At 47.7% G+C, this 16095-nt stretch overlaps 1 protein-coding gene across 1 annotated transcript in view; it reads right to left on the bottom strand.

Moving 5' to 3' along the window:
- POT1 (protection of telomeres 1) overlaps positions 1-16095 on the bottom strand; it is a 106826-nt gene that overhangs the window by 72813 nt on the left and 17918 nt on the right. The gene's annotated exons all lie outside the window — the stretch shown is intronic.

The raw sequence follows: 16095 nt of genomic DNA, 5'->3' as shown, positions 1-16095 counted from the left end.
GCTCCATTCAGACATCCGCATGATTTTTTACGGATCCATGGATACATGGATCGGATCCACAGAACGCATGCGGACGTCTGAATGGAGCCTTACAGGGGGGGTGATCAGTGACAGGGGGGTGATCACCCTGATCACCCCCTGTCATTGATAACCCCCCTGTAAGGCTCCATTCAGACGTCCGCATGCGTTCTGTGGATCCGATCCATGTATCCATGGATCCGTAAAAAATCATGCGGATGTCTGAATGGAGCCTTACAGGGGGGAGTGATCAATGACAGGGGGGTGATCAATGACAGGGGGGTGATCACCCATATAGACTCCCTGATCACCCCCCTGTCATTGATCACCCCCCCTGTAAGGCTCCATTCAGACATCCGCATGATTTTTTACGGATCCATGGATACATGGATCGGATCCACAGAACGCATGCGGACGTCTGAATGGAGCCTTACAGGGGGGTTATCAATGACCGGGGGTGATCAGGGTAATCAGGGTGATCACCCCCCTGTCACTGATCACCCCCCCTGTAAGGCTCCATTCAGACATCCGCATGATTTTTTACGGATCCATGGATCGGATCCACAGAACGCATGCGGACGTCTGAATGGAGCCTTACAGGGGGGTTATCAATGACAGGGGGTGATCAGGGTAATCAGGGTGATCACCCCCCTGTCACTGATCACCCCCCCTGTAAGGCTCCATTCAGACATCCGCATGATTTTTTACGGATCCATGGATCGGATCCACAGAACGCATGCGGACGTCTGAATGGAGCCTTACAGGGGGGTTATCAATGACAGGGGGTGATCAGGGTAATCAGGGTGATCACCCCCCTGTCACTGATCACCCCCCCTGTAAGGCTCCATTCAGACATCCGCATGATTTTTTACGGATCCATGGATACATGGATCGGATCCACAGAACGCATGCGGACGTCTGAATGGAGCCTTACAGGGGGGTTATCAATGACAGGGGGTGATCAGGGTAATCAGGGTGATCACCCCCCTGTCACTGATCACCCCCCCTGTAAGGCTCCATTCAGACATCCGCATGATTTTTTACGGATCCATGGATACATGGATCGGATCCACAGAACGCATGCGGACGTCTGAATGGAGCCTTACAGGGGGGTTATCAATGACAGGGGGTGATCAGGGTGATCACCCCCCTGTCACTGATCACCCCCCCTGTAAGGCTCCATTCAGACGTCCGCATGATTTTTACGGATCCATGGATACATGGATCGGATCCGTAAAAATCATGCGGACGTCTGAATGGAGCCTGACAGGGGGGTGATCAATGACAGGGGGTGATCAGGGAGTGTATATGGGTGATCACCCGCCTGTCATTGATCACCCCCCTGTAAGGCTCCATTCAGACGTCCGCATGATTTTTACGGATCCATGGATACATGGATCGGATCCGTAAAAATCATGCGGACGTCTGAACGGAGCCTGACAGGGGGGTGATCAATGACAGGGCGGTGATCAATGACAGGGGGGTGATCAGGGAGTTTATATGGGGTGATCAGGGGTTTATAAGGGGTTAATAAGTGACGGGGGAGGGGGGGGGGGTGTAGTGTAGTGTAGTGTGGTGTTTGGTGGGACTGTACTGACCTACCTGAGTCCTCTGGTGGTCGATCCTAACAAAAGGGACCACCAGAGGACCAGGTAGGAGGTATATTAGATGCTGTTATGAAAACAGCGTCTAATATACCTGTTAGGGGTTAAAAAATTCGGATCTCCAGCCTGCCAGCGAGCGATCGCCGCTGGCAGGCTGGAGATCCACTCGCTTACCTTCCGTTCCTGTGAGCGCGCGCGCCTGTGTGCGCGCGTTCACAGGAAATCTCGCGTCTCGCGAGATGACGCGCCGATGCGTCCAGGAGGAGAAAAGCAACCACCTTCCGGACGCATCGGCGCGTTAGGCGGTCCGGAGGTGGTTAAGGGGGAGGTGTGCAGTGAAGGTCCAATGATTTTGTCTCTTAGTAGAAAGTGCCAGTGTTGGTTTTGTCATGGTCTTACCTTCTTGCTGTTCTACTTCGTTTGACATGTGCTGGCGGCCATCTTGGTTTCTGGGTTTCTTGTAGCCTCCCACCCTGCGGCTTCTCCTTCCCACTGGGAGGAGCTGGATGCCTAGCTCATATATATAGGAGGTCTGTGGCTTCAGTTCCTTGCTTGGTCCTCCTGTGTGCACATGCTTCTAAGACTGCTGCTGCTTCTGGTTCCTGATCCTGGCCTCGTCTGACTACCCCGCTGGTTCCTGATCCTGGCTTCGTCTGACTACCCTTCTGGTTCCTGACCTCTGGCTTCGCAAGACCCTGCTCCGGTTTAGCCATCCGTTTGGACTTTTGCTTACAACTTGATTTGCAATAAAGCCTTCTTATTTCCACGTATCTCTTGTTGTACGTCTGGTTCATGGTTCCTTGACAGGTTTATAATGTGACGTATCTGTTTGGCTTGTGTATTATACGGTAAAATTAATCTTAACTCACATTCCTCATTTATGTTTTTCTGGGTATTAGGCTGAAAAAAGGTCTTTCTCTCTGCTCTTTTTATTTTTTCTAGGGCATCTATCAGGATTTTTTCGGGGTAATTCTTACTCTCAAATTGCCGTTTCATTTTTAGGGCCTCTGTCTCAAAGTCTGTTTCATCGGTACAGTTTCGCTTGATGCGGCGAAACTGTCCCGAAGGGATATTTAACAGCCACTGGGGTAAGTGGCAGCTTGTAAATGGTATAAAGCTATTTTTAGCCGTTGGTTTATAATAGGTTTGACATATATATCTATTGTTACGTTGGGTGATCTGTATGTCCAGGAATTCTATGGATTCTTCTTTTATTTTGGACAAAAAAGTCAAATTTTGGTCATTTTGGTTCAGGGCCTCTAAGAATTGATGTAGCTCGTCTGTATCTTTTTTCCAGATGAATAGGACGTCGTCGATATAGCGACGCCATAGGGCCAGGCTCGACCCCAGTTTCGGGTTAATGTTTTCACATTCCCACTGTGCTAAGAATAGATTTGCATAACTGGGGGCGAACCTGGTCCCCATGGCTGTCCCACATAGCTGTAAGTAGTGCTCACCCTCAAAATAAAAGTGATTGTGGTGGAGTATAAATTGGATTCCCTCCATCAGATATTCTATTTGTCTAGTACATATGGTGCCATCTACTTCCAATTGTGATTTTACAGCTGCTATACCTTGATCGTGTCTTATGCTTGTGTAGAGGGACTGGACATCTAGGGTGCCAATGATCCAGTCTGGCTCCACATCTAAGTCCTCAAGCGTTTTAATAATATCTGTGGTATCTCGAATATACGATTTGGTTTTTCTAACTACGGGCTGTAATATTGTATCAATATACTGGGAAAGGTTAGAGGTCAATGAACCTATCCCAGATATTATAGGCCGCCCTGGTGGATTCTCCTGACATTTGTGGATTTTGGGCAGACAGTAGAAGATGGGAAGTCTTCCCTGTGTGCCCAAAATGAAATTGCGTTCTTGATCTGATAGAATGCTGTCTTTTAGACCTCTATCACAATAATTAGTAAGGCTCTTTTTAAATTCCTGCCCTGGGTCTCCTTTTAACTTTTTATATGTGACTGTATCACTCAATTGTCTAAGGCATTCATCTGTATATTGTGTGGTATTCATAACCACTATGCCCCCCCCCCTTATCTGCGGGGCGTATTGTGATATTTTCTTGTTTTTGTAATTCTTTAATAGCACGAATCTCTCCCTCTGTTAAATTATTTCTTTGGCTTTGTCTATCTTTGATTTTTCTCAAATCGTTCTCGACCGATCTTTGAAACGTTGCCATCTCATGGCCAATCTCATTTTTTGGAAATTTCTTAGATTTATTTCTTAGATTTGTATGTTGTATCTCTCCCTCATTTATTTTCACTTGGGGCTCTACTGTTATCGGATTTTTTAAGTAATGTTTCCTCAAACATAATCTTCTCATTAATTTTTGTAGTCCTATAAATGTGTCGAATTTATTAAGTTTAGACGTCGGTGCGAATTTTAACCCTTTATCTAGAAGGTTTAACTGTGTTAGAAAGTGTTGCAGAGCTTATATTAATGATGGAATCTAATGCACTTATTAATTTCTCCTTCTGTCTCTCCCCTTTCTTTCTTTGTCCTCTTCTTGTCTTTCTACATCTGGTTTCGTGTATTGGTGCTGTTGTCCTCTGTGTGGACGTTTGTGTGGTTGTTGGTAATGAATTGGAGACCAATTCCGTTGTCTACCGATCACCACTATCACCGAGATTAAATCAACACCAACAGACACCACCAAGGAAACATTCACGACAAACTCCCCCAGTCCACTCCTACAATTTGAGACAACGGAATTGGTCTCCAATTCATTACCAAAAACCACACAAACGTCCACACAGAGGACAACAGCACCAATACACGAAACCAGATGTAGAAAGACAAGAAGAGGACAAAGAAAGAAAGGGGAGAGACAGAAGGAGAAATTAATAAGTGCATTAGATTCCATCATTAATATAAGCTCTGCAACACTTTCTAACACACAGTTAAACCTTCTAGATAAAGGGTTAAAATTCGCACCGACGTCTAAACTTAATAAATTCGACACATTTATAGGACTACAAAAATTAATGAGAAGATTATGTTTGAGGAAACATTACTTAAAAAATCCGATAACAGTAGAGCCCCAAGTGAAAATAAATGAGGGAGAGATACAACATACAAATCTAAGAAATAAATCTAAGAAATTTCCAAAAAATGAGATTGGCCATGAGATGGCAACGTTTCAAAGATCGGTCGAGAACGATTTGAGAAAAATCAAAGATAGACAAAGCCAAAGAAATAATTTAACAGAGGGAGAGATTCGTGCTATTAAAGAATTACAAAAACAAGAAAATATCACAATACGCCCCGCAGATAAGGGGGGGGGGCATAGTGGTTATGAATACCACACAATATACAGATGAATGCCTTAGACAATTGAGTGATACAGTCACATATAAAAAGTTAAAAGGAGACCCAGGGCAGGAATTTAAAAAGAGCCTTACTAATTATTGTGATAGAGGTCTAAAAGACAGCATTCTATCAGATCAAGAACGCAATTTCATTTTGGGCACACAGGGAAGACTTCCTATCTTCTACTGTCTGCCCAAAATCCACAAATGTCAGGAGAATCCACCAGGGCGGCCTATAATATCTGGGATAGGTTCATTGACCTCTAACCTTTCCCAGTATATTGATACAATATTACAGCCCGTAGTTAGAAAAACCAAATCGTATATTCGAGATACCACAGATATTATTAAAACGCTTGAGGACTTAGATGTGGAGCCAGACTGGATCATTGGCACCCTAGATGTCCAGTCCCTCTACACAAGCATAAGACACGATCAAGGTATAGCAGCTGTAAAATCACAATTGGAAGTAGATGGCACCATATGTACTAGACAAATAGAATATCTGATGGAGGGAATCCAATTTATACTCCACCACAATCACTTTTATTTTGAGGGTGAGCACTACTTACAGCTATGTGGGACAGCCATGGGGACCAGGTTCGCCCCCAGTTATGCAAATCTATTCTTAGCACAGTGGGAATGTGAAAACATTAACCCGAAACTGGGGTCGAGCCTGGCCCTATGGCGTCGCTATATCGACGACGTCCTATTCATCTGGAAAAAAGATACAGACGAGCTACATCAATTCTTAGAGGCCCTGAACCAAAATGACCAAAATTTGACTTTTTTGTCCAAAATAAAAGAAGAATCCATAGAATTCCTGGACATACAGATCACCCAACGTAACAATAGATATATATGTCAAACCTATTATAAACCAACGGCTAAAAATAGCTTTATACCATTTACAAGCTGCCACTTACCCCAGTGGCTGTTAAATATCCCTTCGGGACAGTTTCGCCGCATCAAGCGAAACTGTACCGATGAAACAGACTTTGAGACAGAGGCCCTAAAAATGAAACGGCAATTTGAGAGTAAGAATTACCCCGAAAAAATCCTGATAGATGCCCTAGAAAAAATAAAAAGAGCAGAGAGAAAGACCTTTTTTCAGCCTAATACCCAGAAAAACATAAATGAGGAATGTGAGTTAAGATTAATTTTACCGTATAATACACAAGCCAAACAGATACGTCACATTATAAACCTGTCAAGGAACCATGAACCAGACGTACAACAAGAGATACGTGGAAATAAGAAGGCTTTATTGCAAATCAAGTTGTAAGCAAAAGTCCAAACGGATGGCTAAACCGGAGCAGGGTCTTGCGAAGCCAGAGGTCAGGAACCAGAAGGGTAGTCAGACGAAGCCAGGATCAGGAACCAGCGGGGTAGTCAGACGAGGCCAGGATCAGGAACCAGAAGCAGCAGCAGTCTTAGAAGCATGTGCACACAGGAGGACCAAGCAAGGAACTGAAGCCACAGACCTCCTATATATATGAGCTAGGCATCCAGCTCCTCCCAGTGGGAAGGAGAAGCCGCAGGGTGGGAGGCTACAAGAAACCCAGAAACCAAGATGGCCGCCAGCACATGTCAAACGAAGGAGAACAGCAAGAAGGTAAGACCATGACAGTACCTCCCCCTCAAAGGCCCCTCCTCCGCGGAGTAAGGAACGGTTTCTGAGGGAAGCGTGCGTGGAAGGCTCGGAGCAAGGCAGGAGCATGGACATCTGCGGAGGGAACCCAGGAACGCTCCTCTGGACCATAACCACGCCAATGGACCAAAAACTGCAACCGACCGCGGACCAGGCGTGAGTCCAGGATATTGCTCACCTCATACTCCTCACGATTGCCCACTTGGACCGGACGAGGCCGAGGAACCGAGGAAGTGAAACGATTACACACCAATGGCTTCAACAGGGAGACATGAAACACGTTGGAGATCCGCATGCCAGGAGGAAGCGCAAGGGCATAGGCTACCGGGTTTACCCTGCGAAGCACTCGGAAGGGACCAACAAAGCGAGGCGCCAGCTTGGGAGTGGGCACTCGAAGGTTGAGGTTGCGGGTGGACAACCATACACGGTCTCCGACCTGGTAGGAAGGAGCGGGCGCTCGTCTGCGATCAGCCTGGAGTCTCTGGCGCTGCGCAGAGACCTCAAGGGACCTCTGGATCTGTACCCAAGAAGCACGTAGGACGGAAAGGTGATCCTCCACAGCCGGAATATCCTGGGGAGAGAATACCTCCGGTAACACGGCAGGTTGGAACCCATAATTGGCCATGAAGGGAGACGTCCCAGAGGAAGAGTTCACCGCCGTGTTCCTGGCAAACTCAGCCCAAGGCAGGAGGTCAACCCAATTGTCTTGGTGATCGGAGACATAGCAACGAAGGAATTGCTCCAAGGCCTGATTGGATCGTTCTGCGGCCCCATTGGACTGAGGGTGGTAGGCCGAGGAGAAAGAGAGATGAATCCCCAACTGGGAGCAAAAGGCGCGCCAGAACCTGGACACAAACTGACTCCCCCGATCCGACACAATCTCCTTGGGCAAACCGTGCAACCGGAAGACCTCCCTGGCGAAAATCGTGGCCAACTCTTGTGCAGAGGGTAACTTCTTGAGAGGAACACAGTGGCACATTTTGGAAAACCGATCCACAATCATGAGAATGACCGTATGGCCTCGGGATGCAGGGAGGTCCACAATGAAATCCATCCCCAGGTGTGACCATGGGCGCTCCCCGGTGGCTATGGGTTGCAAAAGGCCCAACGGAAGGTGCCGAGGGGACTTACTCTGGGCACAAACGGAGCATGCCGCTACATATGCGGCGATGTCGGAACGTAGAGAAGGCCACCAGAACAGACGTGAAACAGCCCAGGACAGCTGATTCTTTCCAGGATGCCCCGCGGCCTTGGAGTTATGGTAGGTTCGCAACAACCGAGTGCGCAACTCCTCAGGCACAAAACATCTGCCGTTGGGTCTCCCAGAGGGAGCACCAGATTGAGCCGCCAAAATCTGCTCACCCAGGGGAGAGGTCAGGCTGGTGCGAATGGCGGCCAGGATCTGATTCGGAGGTATGACCGAAGTCGGAATCGACTCCTCCCCGGACAGCTCGGAGTACTGCCGTGATAAGGCATCCGCTCTGATGTTCTTGGAACCGGGTAGGTAGGAGACCACGTAATTAAAACGTGACAAGAACAGAGCCCATCTGGCCTGACGTGGTGTCAATCTCTTGGCCTCAGAAAGGTAGGTCAGATTCTTGTGGTCCGTCAGGATGAGAACCAGAACCACCGAACCCTCGAGCAAGTGCCTCCATTCTTTAAGGGCCTGCACGATGGCCAATAACTCCCTGTCACCAATCAGATAATTGCACTCCGCGGAAGACAGTTTCCGGGAGTAAAACCCACAAGGAAGCAGGAGGACCCTCTGGTGTTCTACGCTGAGACAGAAGGGCGCCTACTCCCGTCTCAGACGCGTCCACCTCGAGGACAAAGGGCAACCCAGGGTTGGGATGCGACAGAATCGGAGCCGACACAAAGGCGGACTTTAGAGCCTCAAAAGCTCGGATGGCCTCGAGCGGCCAGACCTGGAAATTACTGCCCTTCCTGGTCAGATCCGTGAGAGGCTTGGCTAGCATAGAAAAGTCCCTGATGAACTTCCGATAATAATTGGCGAAGCCCAAAAAGCGCTGCAGAGCACGAAGACCACTGGGCTGGGGCCACTGTGAGACAGCCGAAACCTTCTCAGGATCCATGGAGAACCCCTCAGCGGAAATGATGTAACCTAAGAAGGTTACCTGGGATCGGTGAAATTCGCATTTCTCAAGCTTACCGAACAGCCTGTTCTCTCGTAACCGTTGCAACACTTGTCTGACATCCATAATGTGGGCCTCCATGGATTCAGAATATACCAAGATGTCATCCAAATAGACCACCACACACTGCTGCAACAGGTCACGGAAAACATCGTTGATGAATTCCTGGAAGACTGCGGGCGCATTGTACAACCCAAAGGGCATAACCAAGGATTCATAATGACCGGTCCTGGTGTTAAACGCGGTCTTCCACTCATCGCCCGCCTTGATCCTTACCAGGTTATATGCCGCCCTCAGGTCGAGTTTGGTAAAGACCGTGGCCCCTTTGAGGCGATCGAACAGCTCGGAAATCAAGGGTATCGGGTAAGCGTTCTTGATCGTGATGCGATTGAGACCCCTGTAATCGATGCAAGGCCTCAACTCACCGCCCTTCTTTTTCACAAAGAAAAATCCAGCCCCTGCCGGGGACAAGGATTTGCGGATGTGTCCGCGTGAAAGCGCCTCCCTCACGTACTCCTCCATGGCCTCATTCTCCGCTACCGACAGTGGATAGACCTTGCCACGAGGAGGAACGGCACCAGATTGTAACTCTATGGCACAATCGTATGGGCGGTGCGGAGGTAGGGCAACCACGCGCACCTTATCGAATACATCCCGGTACTCTTCGTATTCAGGAGGCAACAGAGAGTCCGAGGAAGTACACAGCAACTTGACAGGCCCATGGATGCAACTAGCCCCACACTGCGGTGACCACGAGAGGATCTCGGCCGATCTCCAATCGAAAGTCGGATTATGCTTCTGGAGCCAGGGGTACCCCAAGACCACCGAGTAGTGTGGAGATGAAATAACCTGGAGACAGACCGACTCTCTGTGAACGGCACCAATGGCTATCCCCACTGGAAGGGTCTCCTGAGTCACGTGTGGCGGCAGAAGGGGTCTGCCATCTATCGCCTCAAGAGCCAGTGGGGAACCTCGAGGCTGCAGAGGAATGGAATTGGCGGCAGCGAACACACTATCAATGAACAAACCACCAGCACCAGAGTCCACCAACGCCTGGGTCGTCACCGAGCCCCCGACCCAGGAGAGGACAACAGTGATCAGTGGTTTGTCAACACGGGAAACCGGGGACGAGGAGACTCCACCCAAGATCTGCCCCCGACAGGATCTCAGGTGCGAGCGTTTCCCGGACGGTTCGGACATGCCAACCGAAAATGCCCACCGAGACCACAGTACATGCATCGGCCCTTGCGTCTCCGGAGTACCCTCTCCCCCTCGGACAGGCGAGCAAACCCCAGCTGCATGGGTTCACCCCCAGACAAGTCATCCCCAGGAGGCGTGGGAGGAGAGGGAGGCATGGGTGGGACAGCAAACGTAGGCGCCAATCTGTTAGAAGACCTCCGCAGGCTCTCCTTAAAGGAAGGTCTCTCCCTGAGTCTGGTGTCAATCAAAATCAGGAAAGAAATAAGAGACTCGAGCTCCACTGGTAGGTCCTTAGCTGCAACCTCATCCTTCAAGGCATCCGAGAGAACATGAGAGAAAGCAGCGACCAGAGCCTCATTATTCCAGCCCACCTCTGCTGCCAGGGTACGAAACTCAATGGCGTATTCAGCTACGGATCGTGAACCCTGTCTGATGGACATAAGGAGCTTCGCAGCAGAGGCAGCACGAGCCGGCACATCGAATACCTTCCGAAGAGAAGCAACAAAACCGGAAAACTCGGCAACCACCGGATTGTTGTTCTCCCATAAAGGGCTGGCCCAGGCCAAGGCCTTGTCCGAGAGCAGCGAGATCAAGAAGCCCACCTTTGATCTCTCAGTAGGAAAGGCATGTGGCAGCAACTCAAAATAAATGCCCACCTGGTTAAGGAAACCTCGGCACTGAGTTGGCTCTCCCCCAAAGCGCTGTGGAAGGGGGGCAGAACCGGTCATGCCCCGAGACACCGCAGGCGCAGCAACAGGTGTCGGGGTAGACTCTGGTGCAACAACCGGAGCGGCAGTAGGAGCGGGCCCAGGAGCGACAACCGACCCATCGGCAACGGAAGCGAAATGAGCCGTGCGTTCAAGCAGGGTTTGCAACGCCACAGCGAACCGACCCAACAGGTGATCCTGCTGATCAAGTCTGGCAACCAGCGTAGGTAGCGAGGATGGCCCTGTACCGTCAGAATTCATGGCTTGGTCCTAATGTCAAGAAACCATGAACCGGACGTACAACAAGAGATACGTGGAAATAAGAAGGCTTTATTGCAAATCAAGTTGTAAGCAAAAGTCCAAACGGATGGCTAAACCGGAGCAGGGTCTTGCGAAGCCAGAGGTCAGGAACCAGAAGGGTAGTCAGACGAAGCCAGGATCAGGAACCAGAAGGGTAGTCAGACGAGGCCAGGATCAGGAACCAGAAGCAGCAGCAGTCTTAGAAGCATGTGCACACAGGAGGACCAAGCAAGGAACTGAAGCCACAGACCTCCTATATATATGAGCTAGGCATCCAGCTCCTCCCAGTGGGAAGGAGAAGCCGCAGGGTGGGAGGCTACAAGAAACCCAGAAACCAAGATGGCCGCCAGCACATGTCAAACGAAGGAGAACAGCAAGAAGGTAAGACCATGACAAAACCAACACTGGCACTTTCTACTAAGAGACAAAATCATTGGACCTTCACTGCACACCTCCCCCTTAATCACCTTTACTAAAGCTCCCAATTTGGGTATAAAGATTGCACCTTCAATAAAAAATCAAAATAAAAAAATCAAACCCACATTACAAAATTGGCTGAAAATGGATGATGGTTTTTACAGATGCGGGAGATGCTCAGGGTGTAAAAATTCAACATTCCCGAGAAAGACCACTAGGGTTCAATCTACTCAGAACCAATTCACAATGGACATTAGGGGTTTCTTAACGTGTGATTCCTCCAGTGTTGTCTACCTTTTCCAGTGCCCCTGCCAGAAACAATATATTGGCAGAACGAAGAGACCCCTGAGGGTCAGAATCACAGAACATCTAAACAACATCAGGAAGGGATATGAAAACCATTCCCTATCGAACCATTTCAAAATGGTACACAATAGTGACCCCAGGGGTTTCTCATTCGTGGCCCTGGAGAAGGTAGACATACACTGGAGGGGAGGGAATCACATTATGAGAATGTCACGGGCAGAGTCCAGGAGAATATACGACTTTGGGAGTCTTCTCCCTGCAGGACTAAATTCAGACCTAGAAATTTTTGGTTTTATATAAAATACAGATACATCAGATCTGAACGTATGGTGACAAACAGGGGAACCATACAGTCATATCTAGAAATGAGATAGAGAGGACGATCTACGACATGTAGGTGGAGTCTCGAGGAGACACTTCAGATATTTTCAAAGATAAAAACCCTCTGTTTAAGATGTCCCTCTATAAAGGTCCCTCCATGAAAATGCAGGATTACACCATATAGCTATGAATGAATGCGTAGATAGAAGATAGACAGCACTATGAGAAACCTGCCTCCCCATAAAAATGTAGAATCACTCCATACAGCTGTAAACAAAGACATACATGAGAAATCTGTCTTGAATGAAATAGAATGAGATTCTAATACTGTAGGATGAACGAATTACATGCTAAACATATAGCCCATTTAAGTAAAAATTATCTCGATTAGGAGAGAAAAAATAAAAAAATTGGTAGAGTTGAGGATTCAAATAGAGAAAAAAAGAAATAACAATATATCGAAAATAGTAATGGGAAAGCAAGGACAGACAGATAACCCCTGGCTAATAGAAATGTACCTATGTGCAAAAAAAAAAATTTTCTAAAAAATCTTTCTATATTACATTCTTGTATTTCCCTTTTTATGTTACATTTTTTATGTCACATTTTATATGACATTTTTTATATTATATGTTTTATCTTATATTGTATAATATTGATACTATTCGATAATTCGAAAAGTAGCTGATGCATAAAAGCTTTAATGATGGTGAACAACTGAGGAAATGACAGAATCACAGAGAAAAAGATAAACCAATTGTGAACTGGATTTCATAGCGATAACAAGTGTGATCAATCAAGCAATTAAGAGGAGAGTATAAGAACTAAGACACCATAACTCACAGGCGACCCACTGATGAAGAGATAGTATCTCGAAACGCGTCTGGGTGTTACCTGTGAGACGGTGCATGGCCATGTACAGAAGGATTGACAACTGATAATCTCAAAGACAGAAAGAACTCCAGCTAACTCACATATACGGAACACCGTATTGTAGGGCTGCAACGATTAATCGATGTAATCGATTATATTCGATAACTGGATTCGTTGTCGACGAATCCAGTTATCGAATAATCGCCGATTCGTTGCTATGCGGGCGGGCGGGCGGTCGCTGCATCTTTATTTTACCTTTTTACGCTCCTGTAACAGCCAGGCAGAGCGGACGGCGGCGTAACGTCATTCACTCACGTGACGCACCTGCTCCGCCTCCTTCATTCATGAGGTGGGCGGAGCAGGTGCGTCACGTGAGTGAGTGAATTACGCCGCCGTCCGCTCTGCCTGGCTGTTACAGGAGCGTCATTGTAAAAAGGTAAAATAAAGATGCAGTGATTAATCCGACTTATAAGCATCGGGGCCGGGGCTGTTATGGGGAGGGGGGAGGATCTGTCTATGGCACTGCTATGGGGAGGGGGGTCTGTGTATAGCACTGCTATGGGGAGGATCTGTCTATGGCACTGCTATGGGGAGGGGGGGGTCTGTGTATAGCACTGCTATGGGGTGGAGGGGGGGGTCTGTGTATGGCACTGCTATGGGAAGGGGGATCTGTGCACTGTTATGAGGAAAGGGATCTGTGCACTGTTATGCACATATCCCCCTCTCCATAACAGCGCCATCCACAGATTCCCCTCTCCATAACTGCGCCACCCACAGATCCCCCTCTCCATAACTGCGCCACCCACAGATCCCCCTCTCCATAACTGCGCCACCCACAGATCCCCCTCTCCATAACTGCGCCGCCCACAGATCCCCCTCTCCATAACTGCGCCGCCCACAGATCCCCCTCTCCATAACTGCGCCACCCACAGATCCCCCTCTCCATAACTGCGCCACCCACAGATCCCCCTCTCCATAACTGCGCCACCCACAGATCCCCCTCTCCATAACTGTGCCGCCCACAGATCCCCCTCTCCATAACTGCGCCGCCCACAGATCCCCCTCTCCATAACTACGCCGCCCACAGATCCCCCTCTCCATAACTGCGCCGCCCACAGATCCCCCTCTCCATAACTGCGCCGCCCACAGATCCCCCTCTCCATAACTACGCCGTCCACAGATCCCCCTCTCCATAACTGCGCCACCCACAGATCCCCCATAATAGTGTCGTCCACAGATCCCCCATAATAGTGTCGTCCACAGATCCCCCATAATAGTGTCGTCCACAGATCCCCCATAATAGTGTCGTCCACAGATCCCCCATAATAGTGTCGTCCACAGATCCCCCATAATAGTGTCGTCCACAGATCCCCCATAATAGTGTCGTCCACAGATCCCCCATAATAGTGTCGTCCACAGATCCCCCATAATAGTGTCGTCCACAGATCCCCCATAATAGTGTCGTCCACAGATCCCCCATAATAGTGTCGTCCACAATTTGTTTTAATATGGCCTTTGAACATATTTTTTCAAGTAAGATCATATAAACCTCTGTTTTGTAATTTTGTCGCTTTTGCCGATTAATCGTAGAAATTAATCGGCAACTAATCGATTATTCAAATAATCGTTAGCTGCAGCCCTACCGTATTGGGATTCACGAAATAATTACCTGACACAAGACTCTCGCAAGACTAAAGGCGAGATTTCAGCAGAGCCGGAAGTAATACAAACATACCGGAGAAAGGTGGAAGCGTGGGACGCCACGCTAACAACCGACTACGGGATGCATACAGTGAACCCATACGGAACGCAGTGAGTAATACATACAATCGATAGAAATATACGTGGAGAGACGCTATATCTCTGTGCTAATACAGGTGGGACTTTAAAAACTTTACCGAACTACCGACTTTGCTTAGGGTGATACACTCGGAGCCTTGAGAAAACTTCGCTAGAGGACTGGTGCATTATACAATGCGAGCTGTTGCTTGAAAGCTATACTATATATCTGTCGCAGGGACTATCCATATAACCATCTGCTTGTAACTGTCAATTTGTAAGGAGCCATACAAATAGCCCTACAAATAGGTCGCTCGACCATAGACGGCTGCGATTCACTAGTCCCACTAAACAAGCGGGATACGGATGCAGCGACATATGGTATAGCGAACCTACAGGGCAGCATAGTAACGACTCTTCTTTACTGAAAGCCTCGAATTGAATGTGTGCAGCAGTATATTATTTTTATGTTTTTATATATTTTTTTAGAAGTGCACAAAAAACATATTATTTAATAAAAGTTTTATAAGTTTAAAACAATCCCACGTGTGTTCCGATTGTTTGAGTGCCGGTTCCATTCAACACATATTTATGCAGCACAGAATTAGGGGTGTGTCTTCTTGAACCTGTGCACCAACTGTGACAATCCAGAGTGAGCCATCTGCTTATTACCTATTGTGAACTGTTCAGACCCTGCTCACACATCACGGGTAGCTGGAGTGGTGGGACCCCATGCGTGCTGAGACACCGTGACGTGGTGCATGAGGGGTTTCGACATGTTCCTGACTGCCAATATCTTCCAAAGTTCTCAGCTTTTAACATCGGCCTGAGGAATTAGCTAGTATTGTCAGTTGCGTATCATTTTGGTGCATTTTTTTTAAAGTGATTTGTGCATGTATAGCCTTAGACACAGTATATTTTTTTAAACCTTTAGATTGCAATTAACCCCTTCCTGGCAGTCTATTTTTGCAAATCTGACATGTATTACTTTATACATTTGGAATGCTTTTACATATCTAACCGATTCTGAGATTGTTTTCTCGTGACATATCATACTTCATGTTAATTGGAGTTTTACCTTTAGTTTTTTAAAAATCCAAAATTTGGAAAAATTTGCAATGTTTGAAACTTCAATTTCTCTGCTTTTAAAACGGATGGCAACACCTCATAAAATATTACTTTAATGGCATCTGTCAGCAGATTTGTACACATGAAACTGGCTGACCTGTTACATGTGCGCTTGGCAGCTGAAGACATCGGTGTTGGTCATATGTGCCCACATTGCTGAGAAAAATTATGTTTTAATATCTGCAAATGAGGGCAAAAAGGGCATTGCTGTTACACCTAGAGCCTCTGCTCTCTCTGCAATGGCTGCTCTTTCTCCACTTTGACAGGACCTGGCAGTGAAAACATCATAATGCTTGGCCCTGAAGTGGCAGTTGC

Source organism: Bufo gargarizans, chromosome 2, assembly GCF_014858855.1.
Source record: "Bufo gargarizans isolate SCDJY-AF-19 chromosome 2, ASM1485885v1, whole genome shotgun sequence".
Classification (NCBI taxonomy): Eukaryota; Metazoa; Chordata; class Amphibia; order Anura; family Bufonidae; genus Bufo; species Bufo gargarizans.
This window is presented reverse-complemented; position numbering and strand designations above follow the sequence as displayed.